Raw genomic sequence first — 13,060 nt, forward strand, 5'->3', positions numbered from 1 at the left:
GTTACTGCACTATCCGTCTCCTCCCCCCTCCTCTCCCCCTCTCCCCCTCTCCCCTCTTCTCCCCCTCTCTCTTCTCCTCTCCCCTCCTCTCCCTCCCCTCCTCTGGTTCCCCCCACCCACCCCGGCCAGCGGTTGCCTTTTATACACGTCCCAAACAGCCAGGACAACGCGATTGGCTGGCACAGATTTGAACAGATCTGAGCCAGCCGATTGGCTGTTATCCTGTGATGACGTAATGTACTGTGCCCCATGACCGGATGGACCATATATGGACTTCCTCCCCCCGACTGGCTGTGCTATCATAGCTGCTGACTGTTGCTGCACTATCCGTCTCCTCCCCCCCTCCCCCCTCCCCTCCTCTTCTCCCCTTCTCTCTCCCCCCCCCCCTCCCCTCCTCTTCTCCCCCCTCCCCTCCCCCTCTCCTCTCCCATCCTCCCCTCTCCTCTCCTCTCCCCCCCTCCCCTCCTCCTCTCCCCTCTCCTCTTCTCTCCCCCTCTCCTCTGGTTCCCCCCACCCACCCCGGTCAGCGGTTGCCTTTTATACACGTCCCAAACAGCCAGGACAACGCGATTGGCTGGCTCAGATTTGAACAGATCTGAGCCAGCCGATTGGCTGTTATCCTGTGATGACGTAATGTCCTGTGCCCCATGACCGGATGGACCATATATGGACTTCCTCCCCCCGACTGGCTGTGCTATCATAGCTGCTGACTGTTACTGCACTATCCGTCAGATCCCTTTGCAATACCAACCCCGAGCAATCCATAAAGGTACATGGACGTTACTCTGCAGAAACTACAGTAACAAAATCACGAATTGCTCTGTTTTTGGAGCTCTGCATGTCTGTGTTTGTCTAGTTAACGTGTTAACGTTAGCTAACGGCTAACATTCGCCAACCAACCAGCAGCTAACATTAGCTAGCTAGCTAGCTTACCGGAAACAATATTTTTTTCGGATGATGGCGAAGGTGAAGGCACCCCTGGCCCTCTCTGCCTCTGATTAGTGGCAGCGTTATAAACCATAGATATGACTATATTAAAAACATAAACACACTGGCGTCTTTCATGCCAGTGCGTCTTTCATGAAGGCTAGCAAGCGTAACTGCTGTATGTCTGTCTGACCCACTGAGTCTGACGGTCTGACCCCAGAAATTAAATGCTGGGGGTCCATATTGAAAGTGGAAATCGAAATGGTTAAAAGTTAAATCAATTTGGTCATTCAGTGGCATTTTACTGCCATGTAAAGTAACGAAAAGTAACAGTTAGCTGCTAAAATTAGCCACACGTGACGCGTCGAAGCACGTAGCGTGCGTCGACGTAATTACGTAGTCGACGTAATTACGTAGTCGACGTCATCGATTACGTCGACTCGCTGGGACAGCCCTAATATATATAGACGACAGTGTGGAAACAGTATTCTAACACTAGCCTGGTTAAAACCATCCAGATGTGTGAACTGTTTGGTTCTGTGGATCCGTCTGGACTCAGCGCTGTGCACAGTGATTTCAGTGGGTGGAAGTAGCCAGTCCTTCAGCCAATCAGCATCAGATCCAGTCAAATCTAAATCCACTCAGAACAACGGCGAAAACATATTTTCTGCTGAGAAACCTCGCTGGTGCAACTCCTGCTCTTGTTTAATTGTTGTTATGGAGTCTATTTCTGCAATAACTGCACTTATGGCTGTTTAAACTCAATGAACGTTGATGTTACTGTTCGAGCCGGAGAGCCACGGAGGCAGCCATTCTTACTGCCATGGTTACTGACCTGTCTGTAGCAGACTGTGACCCAGGGCGTGTGGTTACTGACCTCTGTCTGTAGCAGACTGTGACCCAGGGCGTGTGGTTACTGACCTGTCTGTAGCAGACTGTGACCCAGGGCGTGTGGTTACTGACCTCTGTCTGTAGCAGACTGTGACCCAGGGCGTGTGGTTACTGACCTCTGTCTGTAGCAGACTGTGACCCAGGGCGTGTGGTTACTGACCTCTGTCTGTAGCAGACTATGACCCAGGGCGTGTGGTTACTGACCTCTGTCTGTAGCAGACTGTGACCCAGGGCGTGTGGTTACTGACCTCTGTCTGTAGCAGACTGTGACCCAGGGCGTGTGGTTACTGACCTCTGTCTGTAGCAGACTATGACCCAGGGCGTGTGGTTACTGACCTCTGTCTGTAGCAGACTGTGACCCAGGGCGTGTGGTTGACGATGAGAGCCGGAGCCGCTCCTTCATAGTAGTCAGTGAAGCCGATAACAGTGGAGTGATCTGAGATGTTCACGTCCACGATGATCCCTCCATACTGTGAGAAGAGAGAGAGACAGTTATTTGTTATTTTTTTAACCCCCAAAATCAAATGTGCACAATATATTCTATTCTATTCTATTCTATTCTATTATAATATATTATATTTTTGTATAAACTAAAACAGCTTAGTTGGGTTCATTTTTGTTTAAAATTATGCTTTATTTGGTGTGTTTTATTTTACGATGGAAAATAAATATTTTCTTTTCACCTTTTCCCTGTTGATGATATTTGTGTGTGTGTGTGTGTGTGTGTGTGTGTGTGTGTGTGTGTGTGTGTGTGTGTGTGTGTGTGAGATTGTGTTTGCGGTGACACACCAAAGAAAACATCATCATCCTGCAATGAAATGTTTGAAATGTTTGATAGCGTTTAGGTGATTGATCTAATTATGTATTAGAAAACATTCCCTTCACTTTCCCTGGCAAAACGATGAGACAAGTAGCTCCACACCCATGCTCCATGCATTCCTACGGGCTTCGGAGATGAACGTATTCCAGTGTGCAAAGATTGATGAGCAGTGCATGTAAACACTGCAGACTAGAGGTCTTCGGGTATGCCCGACCCCCCGAATACCCGAGGTTCCGACCCAGCCGGGTCTGGGTCCATTCAAAATAAGTGACCCCGGGTATGGGTCGGTTCCGGTAGCGATTGTCACGGGTCTCGGGGTTCTGACAGTGAAATGCCGGGTCCAATAAGACCCGAGTGGACCCGGCGATCAGCGCTGATCACGAGAGAAACGCATCAAAACAGCACACGTGAGGCTTGTTGTCACAAACTGCAAGTAAATCCATAGAGAAAATAACTGGCAAAGAGCGTTCCCATCTGCAATGAAAATGACTTCCTCGTTTACATGAGGCGCATGTGACCACATGCGCACACATGCGCCTCAGGCAAACGAGGAAGTGATTTTCGTTGCAGAGAGGTAACCCTCTTGCTGGTTCCTCGCTATGGATTTAATTGAAGATGACTGTTTCCCGTACTTTTGGATTATTATTCGATGATCGCATGGTGAGTACACAAGTCATAACATGTATGTGATTGTTTCTAGCGCTGTTGTGTGTGTTTTTGGGCGAAGGAACAGCGGTAGCATAGAGAGTGAGACTGGCACTGTACTATCTAACTAGCGTTAGGCAGCATCCACCAGGGGAGAATGCTATAACGTTAGTTAATAAAGATGCACAAAGTTTCATTTGATATACAACTTGTAGCAGTTAACAAGCAACTTTGACGTCGACACCACTAGTCTCTGCCTCGGTATGTCTCGGATCTGAACGGGGCCAGGTCTCAGATTTCTAATAATAGACGGGTCCATTACAGGTTCGGGCACAAATTCCCCAGGTCCATTAGGGTCCGGGTCCGTGATTTTGGACCCGTGAAGACCTCTACTGCAGACTGACCTGGTCCATGCCCAGTAGGGTGCCGTTGTCCTGCTTGTTGAAGAAGAAGGACTTGGAGGAAGATTCAGACCCGACGACTCGAACACAGAGGCGGCCCCCCACGCTCTCCGGCCACAGAGGCAGACACTGAAACACACAACAGACAACAACTGACCGTTGGAAACACACACTGCAACACACAGACAACAACTGACCGCTGGAAACACACTGCAACACACAAGACAACAACTGACAACAATTTTCCTCATTTTCGGACGCAGACCGCCTGCGGGGCGGGCCAACCCGCGGGACCCAGCGGGTTCTGGGGAGGCCGCGCGCATCACTAGCGGAGAAGTAAAGCCAGCGTCCGGCTCACTGACCTCAGTGGAGGCGATGTAGTGCCACCTGGTGGCGGAGGCGTGATCTCCATCTCCCTCCTGCAGCTCGCCCACCTCCAGCTCGTATGAGGACTTGTTGACCAGCGTGAAGAACGGACTCAGGGTCACGATACGGGTCAGGTTAAAGCTGCTCATCTGGATACTCACCCCCACCTGCACACACACACACGCACACACAAACAAACACACACACACACACACACACACACACACACACACACACACACACACACACACACACACACACACAACAAACAAACAAACAAACAAACAAACAAACACACACACACACACACACAGAAGTCTGATATACAGTAAATAGTTTTCTCTCCTGTGTTTATCAGAATCAGAATCAGAATCAGAAAGACTTTAATGATCCCCGGGGGGAAATTGGGACAAGTTACAGTTGCTCGTTCACATAACACAGATAGCATAAAATAAAATAAAATAAAATACACAGTAGTAATGCGATAGTAAAATAAGCAGAATGAGAAGAAGAAAGAACACAACATAACATGGAATAAACAGTATAACAGTATAACAGTAAACAGTATTAAATGCGATAGGAGCAAAATAGTGGAGTACGTCTAAGTAAGCAATACGTAGAGTAAGTATAACTTACGTGCCAATTGTCATTATTGCACACTGAACTTATATTATTCGGCCTGCCCTATACGTTACACGTGGCTCAGCCATGCACTTTCCCAGTTAGCCTATCTTTATTGCACACTGAAGTTATATTATTCGGCTTGCCCTATACGTTACACGTGGCTCAGCCAGGCACTTTTCCAGTTAGCCTATCGGCTGGCTCAATCTCAGGGAGACTGAGCGTCTCCGAGGTGCTCTTTTAAGAGAGGCATTAAATAGACCAATGGCCACAGGCAGGAATGACTTCCTGTGCCTCTCCGTGTTGCATCTGGGTGGAATCAGTCTCTCACTGAATGTACTCCTGTGTTTGACTAGCACGCCGTGGAGTGGGTGCGAGTCATTGCTCATGATGGAGCGTAGCCTGGATAACGTTCTCTTCTCTGACACCGCAGTCAGAGAGCCCAGGTCCAGCCCCACAATGTCCCTGGCTTTACGGATTTATGACTAAAGGATAAGTTTCAAAAATGGAAATTAAGTCATTGCCTACTTACCCCCATGCTGATGAAAGGGCGGGTTTAAGTTGACTTAAGTTGACTGAACAGATGTGATTTACACCTTGTTTTAGCTGAAATCTTCACTGTAGCCACGTGCAATAAGAAGAAGGGGGGTGGCTAACTGTAGCCTGCTACAATGAATATTTCAGCTAACAACAGGGTGTAAATTATGTCTTTTCTTTTTTTTTTCATCTTTTCACAAACATACATATCCACATTTTTTTTTGCAAAAGGAAACCAAAATATACATGTAAAACAAAAACACAAATAAGGAAAATAATATGAGTGCGTTGACAGAGGGGATGAGCCGCAGTTTCTCTTTCGATGGGGAAATCTTCTTCGACCAGTGACCTCTATATATTTCACTTCTTCCATGAGTCGAAGTGGGCATTTATTTATTTATTTTTACTTTGTTTTTTTTCAGTTTTTCCTCTTTTTTTTTTCTTTTTACAGATTTTTTTTTTTTTTTTCCCACCATTTCTAGGACAGACAAGTCCACTTTTAAGGGAAAGGAGACCTGGATTATCATGTAAAACAAATAAAGAAAATAATATGTGTGTGCTGACACTGACAGGGGGGGTTGGACAACACTTGTTGGGGAAATCTTTTTAGACCTGTGAACTGTATTTTTTCCACTTCCTCCATGAGTCGGAGTGGGTATTTATTTTTATTATTATTTATTATTATTTATTTTTTTTTTAAAAGAAATTATATATACCTTGTTTTTATTCAATTTTTCATTTTTTTTTTCATTTTTAAATAGGTACTTTTTATCTTCACCATTTCAAGGTCAAACACTTTTTTTTTTTTTAGGGAAAGGAATCCCGGATAGACATGTAAGACAAATAAAGAAAATAATATGAGTGCACCGACACTGGCAGGGGGAGTGGCCAACAGTTACTCTCTCGGTGGGGGAACCTTTTTAGACCAGTGTCCTGTATATATTCCACTTCCTCCACGCGTCGAAGTGGGCATTTATTTTTGTCCTCAGACGTGCAGTCAGTTCCTCCATTGTTTTGATTTCCTCCACAATACTGACCCACTCCCCCACTTCAGGGGGTTCCTCCTTCAACCATCTCCTTGTGATCGCCTTCTTCCCTGCCAGTGTCAGTATCCGAAACAAACAAAGGTCGCCCGTCGCAATGTGTTCTTCAATTTTACCCAAATATATAATCTGTGGCTCTTTTGGAAAATCATACCCCATTACCCTCTGCATAACTTGAGTGATGTCCAACCAGAACCCCTGAATCTTTTCACACTCCCAAAATATATGAAGATGATTGGCATTTACCTGCCCACATTTCCTCCAACATATCTGTTGTTCGTGCATCTGTCTGCTTTTGATCTGTGGTGTAATAAAAAATCTCATTATATTTTTCCATCCGAATTCTCTCCATCCTCTGGAGCGAGTAGACTTATGTTGTGTGTCGCACATAGAATGCCAATCATCCTCTGTTATATCAATATTCATTTCTTTCTTCCATCTCTCCATGACATATAATGTGTTGTCCCCAGTCATTTTTTGAATAATTCTGTACAATTTGGAGACAATTTTTGTTGGTGTATGTTTGTGGGCCTCAATCAAAAAATTAACCAGCTCATTTCCCTCTTCAGACAAGTGTTTCTTCACCCCTTGATCGTAAAAGTGTTTCAGCTGTATATATCTATATCTGTCTGACTCCCCCAATTCTAGTTCCCTCTTGATTGAAATAAAAGAACAAAACTCCTTTTCGATTAACATGGTCCCAATTTTAGTCATACCCTTCACTTCCCACCTTTTAAAATTTGCATCCCATTTGCCCGGTGTAAAACCATATGATTGTGAGGGCCAAATTAAAAGTTTGATGTCTCCCTCCATCTTAAATTTTCTCACCACTTCCCTCCACACGTCTATAGTATTATCCAGGACCATATTCTCACCCTTCATCACCATCCCTTCTCTCTCTCCCAGCCTAGTCTGAGGTTTGCCCTTACCCACTTTCATCTCTATCTCCTTCCACCTGGCTTCATAATCAGGTGTACACCAGTAAACCACATACCTTAACTGAGCAGCATAGTAATATTTTCTCAAATCCGGCAGAGCCAAACCTCCCTTTTCTTTATTGATCTGTAATGTTTTGTACTTCACTCTAGGTCTGGCACCAGCCCATATGAAGCTAGAAATCTGTTTATCCCAGGCCTTGAATTGGACTTCAGGTATCTTAACTGGGAGAGAAAGAAATAGATATAAAAGTCTGGGTAGTATGTTCATTTTGATGGTCTCTATCCTTGAACTAAAATCTAAAATCAAAGTTGACCACTTGGACCAGTCTCTCTTCAGCTTTTCATTGATTATTGTGTAATTCCTATCATACAAATCTGTCAGGTCCCTTGTAATAGTCACCCCCAAGTATTTAATTGCATCTGCCCCCCATTCCAGTCTATACCTTTGTTTAATCATTCTACTGGGCGTGTAGTTTATGGAAAGAATTTGCGTTTTGGAAACGTTTAACTTATATCCTGACATTTGTCCAAAATTCTCTAATATCTTCATTAGGCTGGGGAATGTTTTATCTGGGTCTTCGAGGAAAACGATAACATCGTCAGCAAATAGTCCTATCTTGTGTTCCCGGTTCGACACTGTAATGCCCCTTAGTTCACTACTATCTCTAATCAGTTGTGCTAATGGTTCTATGTAAATCGCGAAGAGGGCGGGGCTAGCGCAACATCCCTGGCGTGTCCCTCTAGTCAGTTTAAACCTGCCCGTTAGGTGCCCGTTAATCTTTATTCTGGCATATGGACCTTCATACAACGCCTGTAGACACGTAATAAACTTATCGTCAAAGCCAAGTCTCCCCATTGTCTTGAATAAGAACTTCCAACTGACCCTGTCAAACGCCTTCTCCGCGTCAAGACTAATTAGAGCTGCTTCCAGTTGGTGTTTATCTATATGGTCGATGATATGAATTGAGCGTCTGATGTTGTCCTGAGTCTGTCTGCCTTTTATAAAACCCGTTTGGTCTTCATCTATCAATCTAGGGAGGAATTGTTCCATTCTCTTCGATAGTATAGAAGTAAACAGCTTATAGTCTACGTTTAGTATAGATATGGGTCGGTATGATTCACAGTATTCTTTATTCTTACCCTCCTTCGGAATAACTGATATTATTGCTTCTTTCCACGAAGGAGGGGCCTCCGCCTTTTCGAGTGTCCAGTTAAATGAATCCACCATAATCGGGACGAGGTCTTCTCTAAAGGTCTTATACCATTCGTTTGGGAATCCGTCACTACCTGGGCTCTTGCTGGTTTTGAGACGTGCTATGGCTGTGTATAGTTCTTTAGCTGATATGGGGGCTGTTAAGACTTCATTTTGTTCCTTCCCCAAGGACGGGAGATCCAATCCAGCTAAAAATTGATTTATGTATTCCCCCTCTACCTCTTCCGGCTGGGCATATAATTTCTCGTAGTATTCTCTGAATACTCTTTGGATCTCCTCGGGTCCGAATACTGTTGCGTCTGTCCTTGGGTCTCTAATCTTATGTATTGTCCGTCTAGTCTGTTGGTCCCTCAGTCGCCCTGCTAATATCTTCGTCGCCCTAGGTCCCGCCTCGTAAAATGTCTGTTTAGTAAATCTAAGCTTTTTCTCTAAGTCCTCCCTCCCTAACTCCTCTAATTGTTTTCTAATCTCCCTAGTCCCCTCCAATGCTCCCTCATTCCCCTCCAATAGTCTCCCCTCCCACATTTTAAGTTGCTCCTGTAGCTCATCATATTTCTTTCTTCTACTTTTATTTATAAATGCTGTCCTCGAAATCAATTTCCCCCTCATTATAGCTTTTAGTGTATCCCATAGAATGGTCGGACTAACCTCCCCGTTATTATTATCTCCAATACATTCTTTAATCTCTTCTCTAATTTGTTTCTTGTCTTCCACCCTGTTTAAAATCCCCACATTCAACCTCCACAAAGTTTCCCTCTTCTCAATGTTTAATTGTATAGTCATATATATCACGTTATGGTCCGAAATGTCTGCTGTCCCCACCTCACATTCTAGCACCCTGTGTCTGTCCTCCTTGTTCATAAAAAAAATGTCTAGTCTCGCATGAACCTGGTGAGTCAATGAGTAATGAGTGTACCCCCTCTCCCCTTTGTGCATCTCCCTCCACACGTCTACTAGCCCCGCCCCTTTAATTAGAACCTTCAATTCCTTTGATCGCTGACGATTATGTCTCCCTGCGCTCGTTGTATCTAGAGAATAGTCCAGTATTGTGTTCCAGTCTCCTCCACACACCAAAATACCTTCTGCTTCAGACTTTATAATATCAAACAAAACCCTTAAAAATGGTCTATCGTTCTCAGGTGGGGTGTATGTGTTGACCAGTGTAACTAAAACATTTTCGATCCTACCCACTATTAAAATGTATCTACCCTCTTTATCACTAATCTCCCTTATTAACTCAAAAGAAACCGAATTTGAAATCAGCGTCGCCACCCCCCTCCTTCTGCTATTTGTACATGAACTAAAGAATGCATTCCTAAAACCATATTTTTTCAATTTTACATGTTCTTCAAGTGGCATGTGCGTCTCCTGCAAAAACATTACCTGTGTTTTATCTTTCCGTACTTTGGCTAGAGCCCTGCTTCGTTTCACTTTGTTACTTAGGCCATTCACATTTAATGAGGCAATTTTCAATTTAAGAGACCCCATCTAACTTCAGAAAAAGAAAGCAAATAGAACTTGACCCCCTCATCATGCACTTCAAAACTACAGACATCAGAACTATATCCAGACAGAATAATAACCTTGTCATAAGGACTCTGATGAACAAACAAAACTAATTTAAAGAAAACAATCAAACCAAAAATGGACTTCCAAATGAGAAGGATATGGATCCCTCTCTACCTTGACCTCGCCGGTAGGTCTGTGGGGAAAGGCTCCTCGAAGAAGGTCCCCGCGTGGAGGTCGGCTAACCAGGTAAGGCACCCGAACAACACCGACCTCTCAGTCCAGCGATAAGCGCTCCTCCTCACTCCTCTCTGTGATCAAAAAGAAACAGGCCCCCCGGACCCTGTTTATCTCCAGTGACTCTTCATTCAGTCTATTTTTTCTGCTGCTCCCAGGCACGTCGGTACTCCTCCAGCCTCTTCTCCACTCTTCTGGCCGCCCCTCTCTCCTCTCCTCCGCTCCCTGTCGCTCCACGCCCATCCCTCCTGTTAGGTCGGTTTGGCGCCGCCGTCTTCTCCACCATTATACTCCTGGCCGTCAGGTCCTCCTCCGCCTCCCGTGCACTGGCGTAGTATTTTGGATTCCTCCCCTCGTCCCACATGATCTTCATACCTGACATTGGCGTTTGGAAGCGTATTTTAGCTTTCATTAGAGCTCTCTTGATGGGGTTATACATCATCCTCTTCTGGACCACCTCCACTGGGAAATCGTGGTCGAAATACACCTTTCTTCCCCTCATCTCAATGTTCCCTTTCTTCCACGCCTCCCTTATCACCTTGTCTTTGACTCTGTCCTCCTGGAAGGCTACCACGAATGCTCTTGGGCGTTCTCCGTCGGCTGGCTTAGTTGCGAATGTGCGGTGTGCCCTCTGTATATTGAGGGTTACGTCAACCAGTGCTGGTATTTCTTTTTTCAGGAAGTCCTCCATGAACTTCAGCACTTCCTCCTTGTCGGATCCTTCCCCCCCTTCAGCTATTCCACTTATTCTAATGTTGGTCCTCCTATTTCTGGTCTCAATGTCTATCAACTTTCGCCGCATAGCGTCACGTTCTTCTCGGGCCTCACGTAGCTCTTCAGCGATGTCCGCCGTCCACCCCTCCGTTTTCTCGGCCTGAGCTTCCACTACTCCAACGCGGTTCGCTAGGCCTCGGATTTCCCCCATTGCCTCTTCGTGCATGCCCGTCATTTTACGTCCCAATTCTTCGTGCATCCGTTCATTCTGCTCACCCTGTATTTTAATCGCCTCCAGCATATTCTTCTCCATTTCTTTCATCACCTTCTCCATATTCGCCCCGTCTTCCTCCTCGTTAGTTAGGTCGGTGGGTTGGCCGGTAGCTCGGGAGCTAGCTTGTATGTTGGCGCAGCCCTGTGTAGCGGCTAGGTTAGCTCCTGGGTTGGCTAACGTCTTCCCACTTTTATTTACTTTGGTCGCGGGCGATTCAGTTTTATTTCCTCTCCGCTCTCGAATCTTCCTCCGCCCTTCTGCCATCCGCCCCTCTATTCATTTAATATAATTCACATTTGAGTCTATTAATCGCCAAATTACGGATCTGGCCCGGGAGCTGTCTCTCTCACACAGCCACCGCTACAGCGCTCATACCGGAAGTCGTAAATTATGTCTTTTCAAGTCAACTTGGCATCTCAGGGCTTGTGCAGACTTGGATTAAGCCAAAGTGAGGAGTATATGGAGCCCTTTTTTTGACATCTGTAAGTTGGTCACCATCCACTTCAAATGGTTTAGGTCAGAGGTGCTGCAACAGTGTTTTGCTGTGAAACTCCACAAATGTTTTGTGGACTAAACAACTTCCATCAGCTGAGATAATGACTGCACTTTTATTTGTGGGTGATCTTATGCTTTAAGAACAGGTGACAAACGTTTTGCCAGGATAACCTTTCTAAGTTCCTATTTTTTTCCATCTGTGTAACATATGTACAATTAAATAGTGTTAAAATATATTGACATTTAGATTGACGAAAGGAGGTCCAACTACAAAAATACACAGATGGGGGGAATACTTGTATTCCTATAATTTGTATATTCCCATTTGGTCTTGCTACCAGTTCAGTTTGGGAATAACAGACCAGTTTGCCCAACGGTCTGCCTCATACTGCTCATGACACAGACATTAACACACTGTCTGTCTGTCTGACTGTCTGTCTGTCAGACAGACAGACAGTCAGACAGACAAACAGACAGACAGACAGAACCCTGAGAGGAGTAGAGCTGTGCATCTTCACTGATCTCACGATTCGATACGATTCGATTATACAAGTCTACGATTCGATTCGATTCGATTATACGATGCATCTCGATGAATCTCCGATGCATCTCGATGCATCACGATGCATCTTAAATCGATGCATCACTTTTTCCGCAATACATGATTTATTTTTTCTCACTTTCTTTTTTCTCACTGTGTGGCTACTTTTAAAATAAAAGTGCATTTGGAATTGCATTGTATTATGATCCATAATTAAAATAAACAACTGCATGTACCGGTACTTACATTCTATTTTTTTTTTTTTTTTTTTTATAATTGATTTTTGATATTTGTTAATCGATTCAGAATCGTCCTATTAAGCATCGCGATGCATCTCTGAATCGATTATTTTCGGCAGCTCTAGAGAGGAGGCACTGTATGAGATGTTACCAGGTAGTCCATGGTGGTGGAGGGACAGCGCACACAGCCGTAACTGCCCACCGTGTCCAGAGAGAAGCCGTCTGACCAGGAGGAGGTGGAGACACACAGCTGCAGCTGCACCAGAGGAGGAGAGACACAATGTTAACACACTGTTAGCACACAGCTGTTAGCGCACAGCTGTTTCCTTGTTTTTTACAGTGGTTTGGTTTCTCTGGTTTATTTGCATACAGTAATCTAGTTTCCCTTTGGTTTGTCTTTGATGGTTTTGCTTTAAGTTTGGTTGATTGTCTGTTTGTTTGTTTGATTGCATGTTTACAGGTATTTATATGTTTATGAGTGCATATTGGGGTTTTTTAATAATAAAAGATAAAAAGAACATCCTGCTGTTAACACAATGTTTTTTTGTGTGCATTTTTCTATCAGAATGATCGCCTGCATTAACTGCTGTAACCACTTGGCAAATAAATACAACGCAGAAACATCTCTTGCTTTATAATGTCATTGTTTTGC

General features: G+C 44.7%; 1 pseudogene across 1 annotated transcript in view; it reads right to left on the reverse strand.

Annotated features, from left to right (window-relative positions):
* Nucleotides 1–13,060, reverse strand: part of LOC310791595 (intermembrane lipid transfer protein VPS13C-like) — a 141,799-nt pseudogene that overhangs the window by 67,548 nt on the left and 61,191 nt on the right. The window contains exons 37-40 of the transcript in view: nt 12,560–12,664; nt 4,047–4,217; nt 3,688–3,813; nt 2,155–2,288 (exon numbers count right to left, since the gene is read on the reverse strand). The product of the transcript in view is annotated as an intermembrane lipid transfer protein VPS13C-like (transcript). The remainder of the gene's footprint in view (nt 1–2,154; nt 2,289–3,687; nt 3,814–4,046; nt 4,218–12,559; nt 12,665–13,060) is intronic.

Source organism: Poromitra crassiceps, assembly GCF_964638095.1.
Source record: "Poromitra crassiceps genome assembly, chromosome: 16".
In the NCBI taxonomy this organism is placed as follows: domain Eukaryota; kingdom Metazoa; phylum Chordata; class Actinopteri; order Beryciformes; family Melamphaidae; genus Poromitra; species Poromitra crassiceps.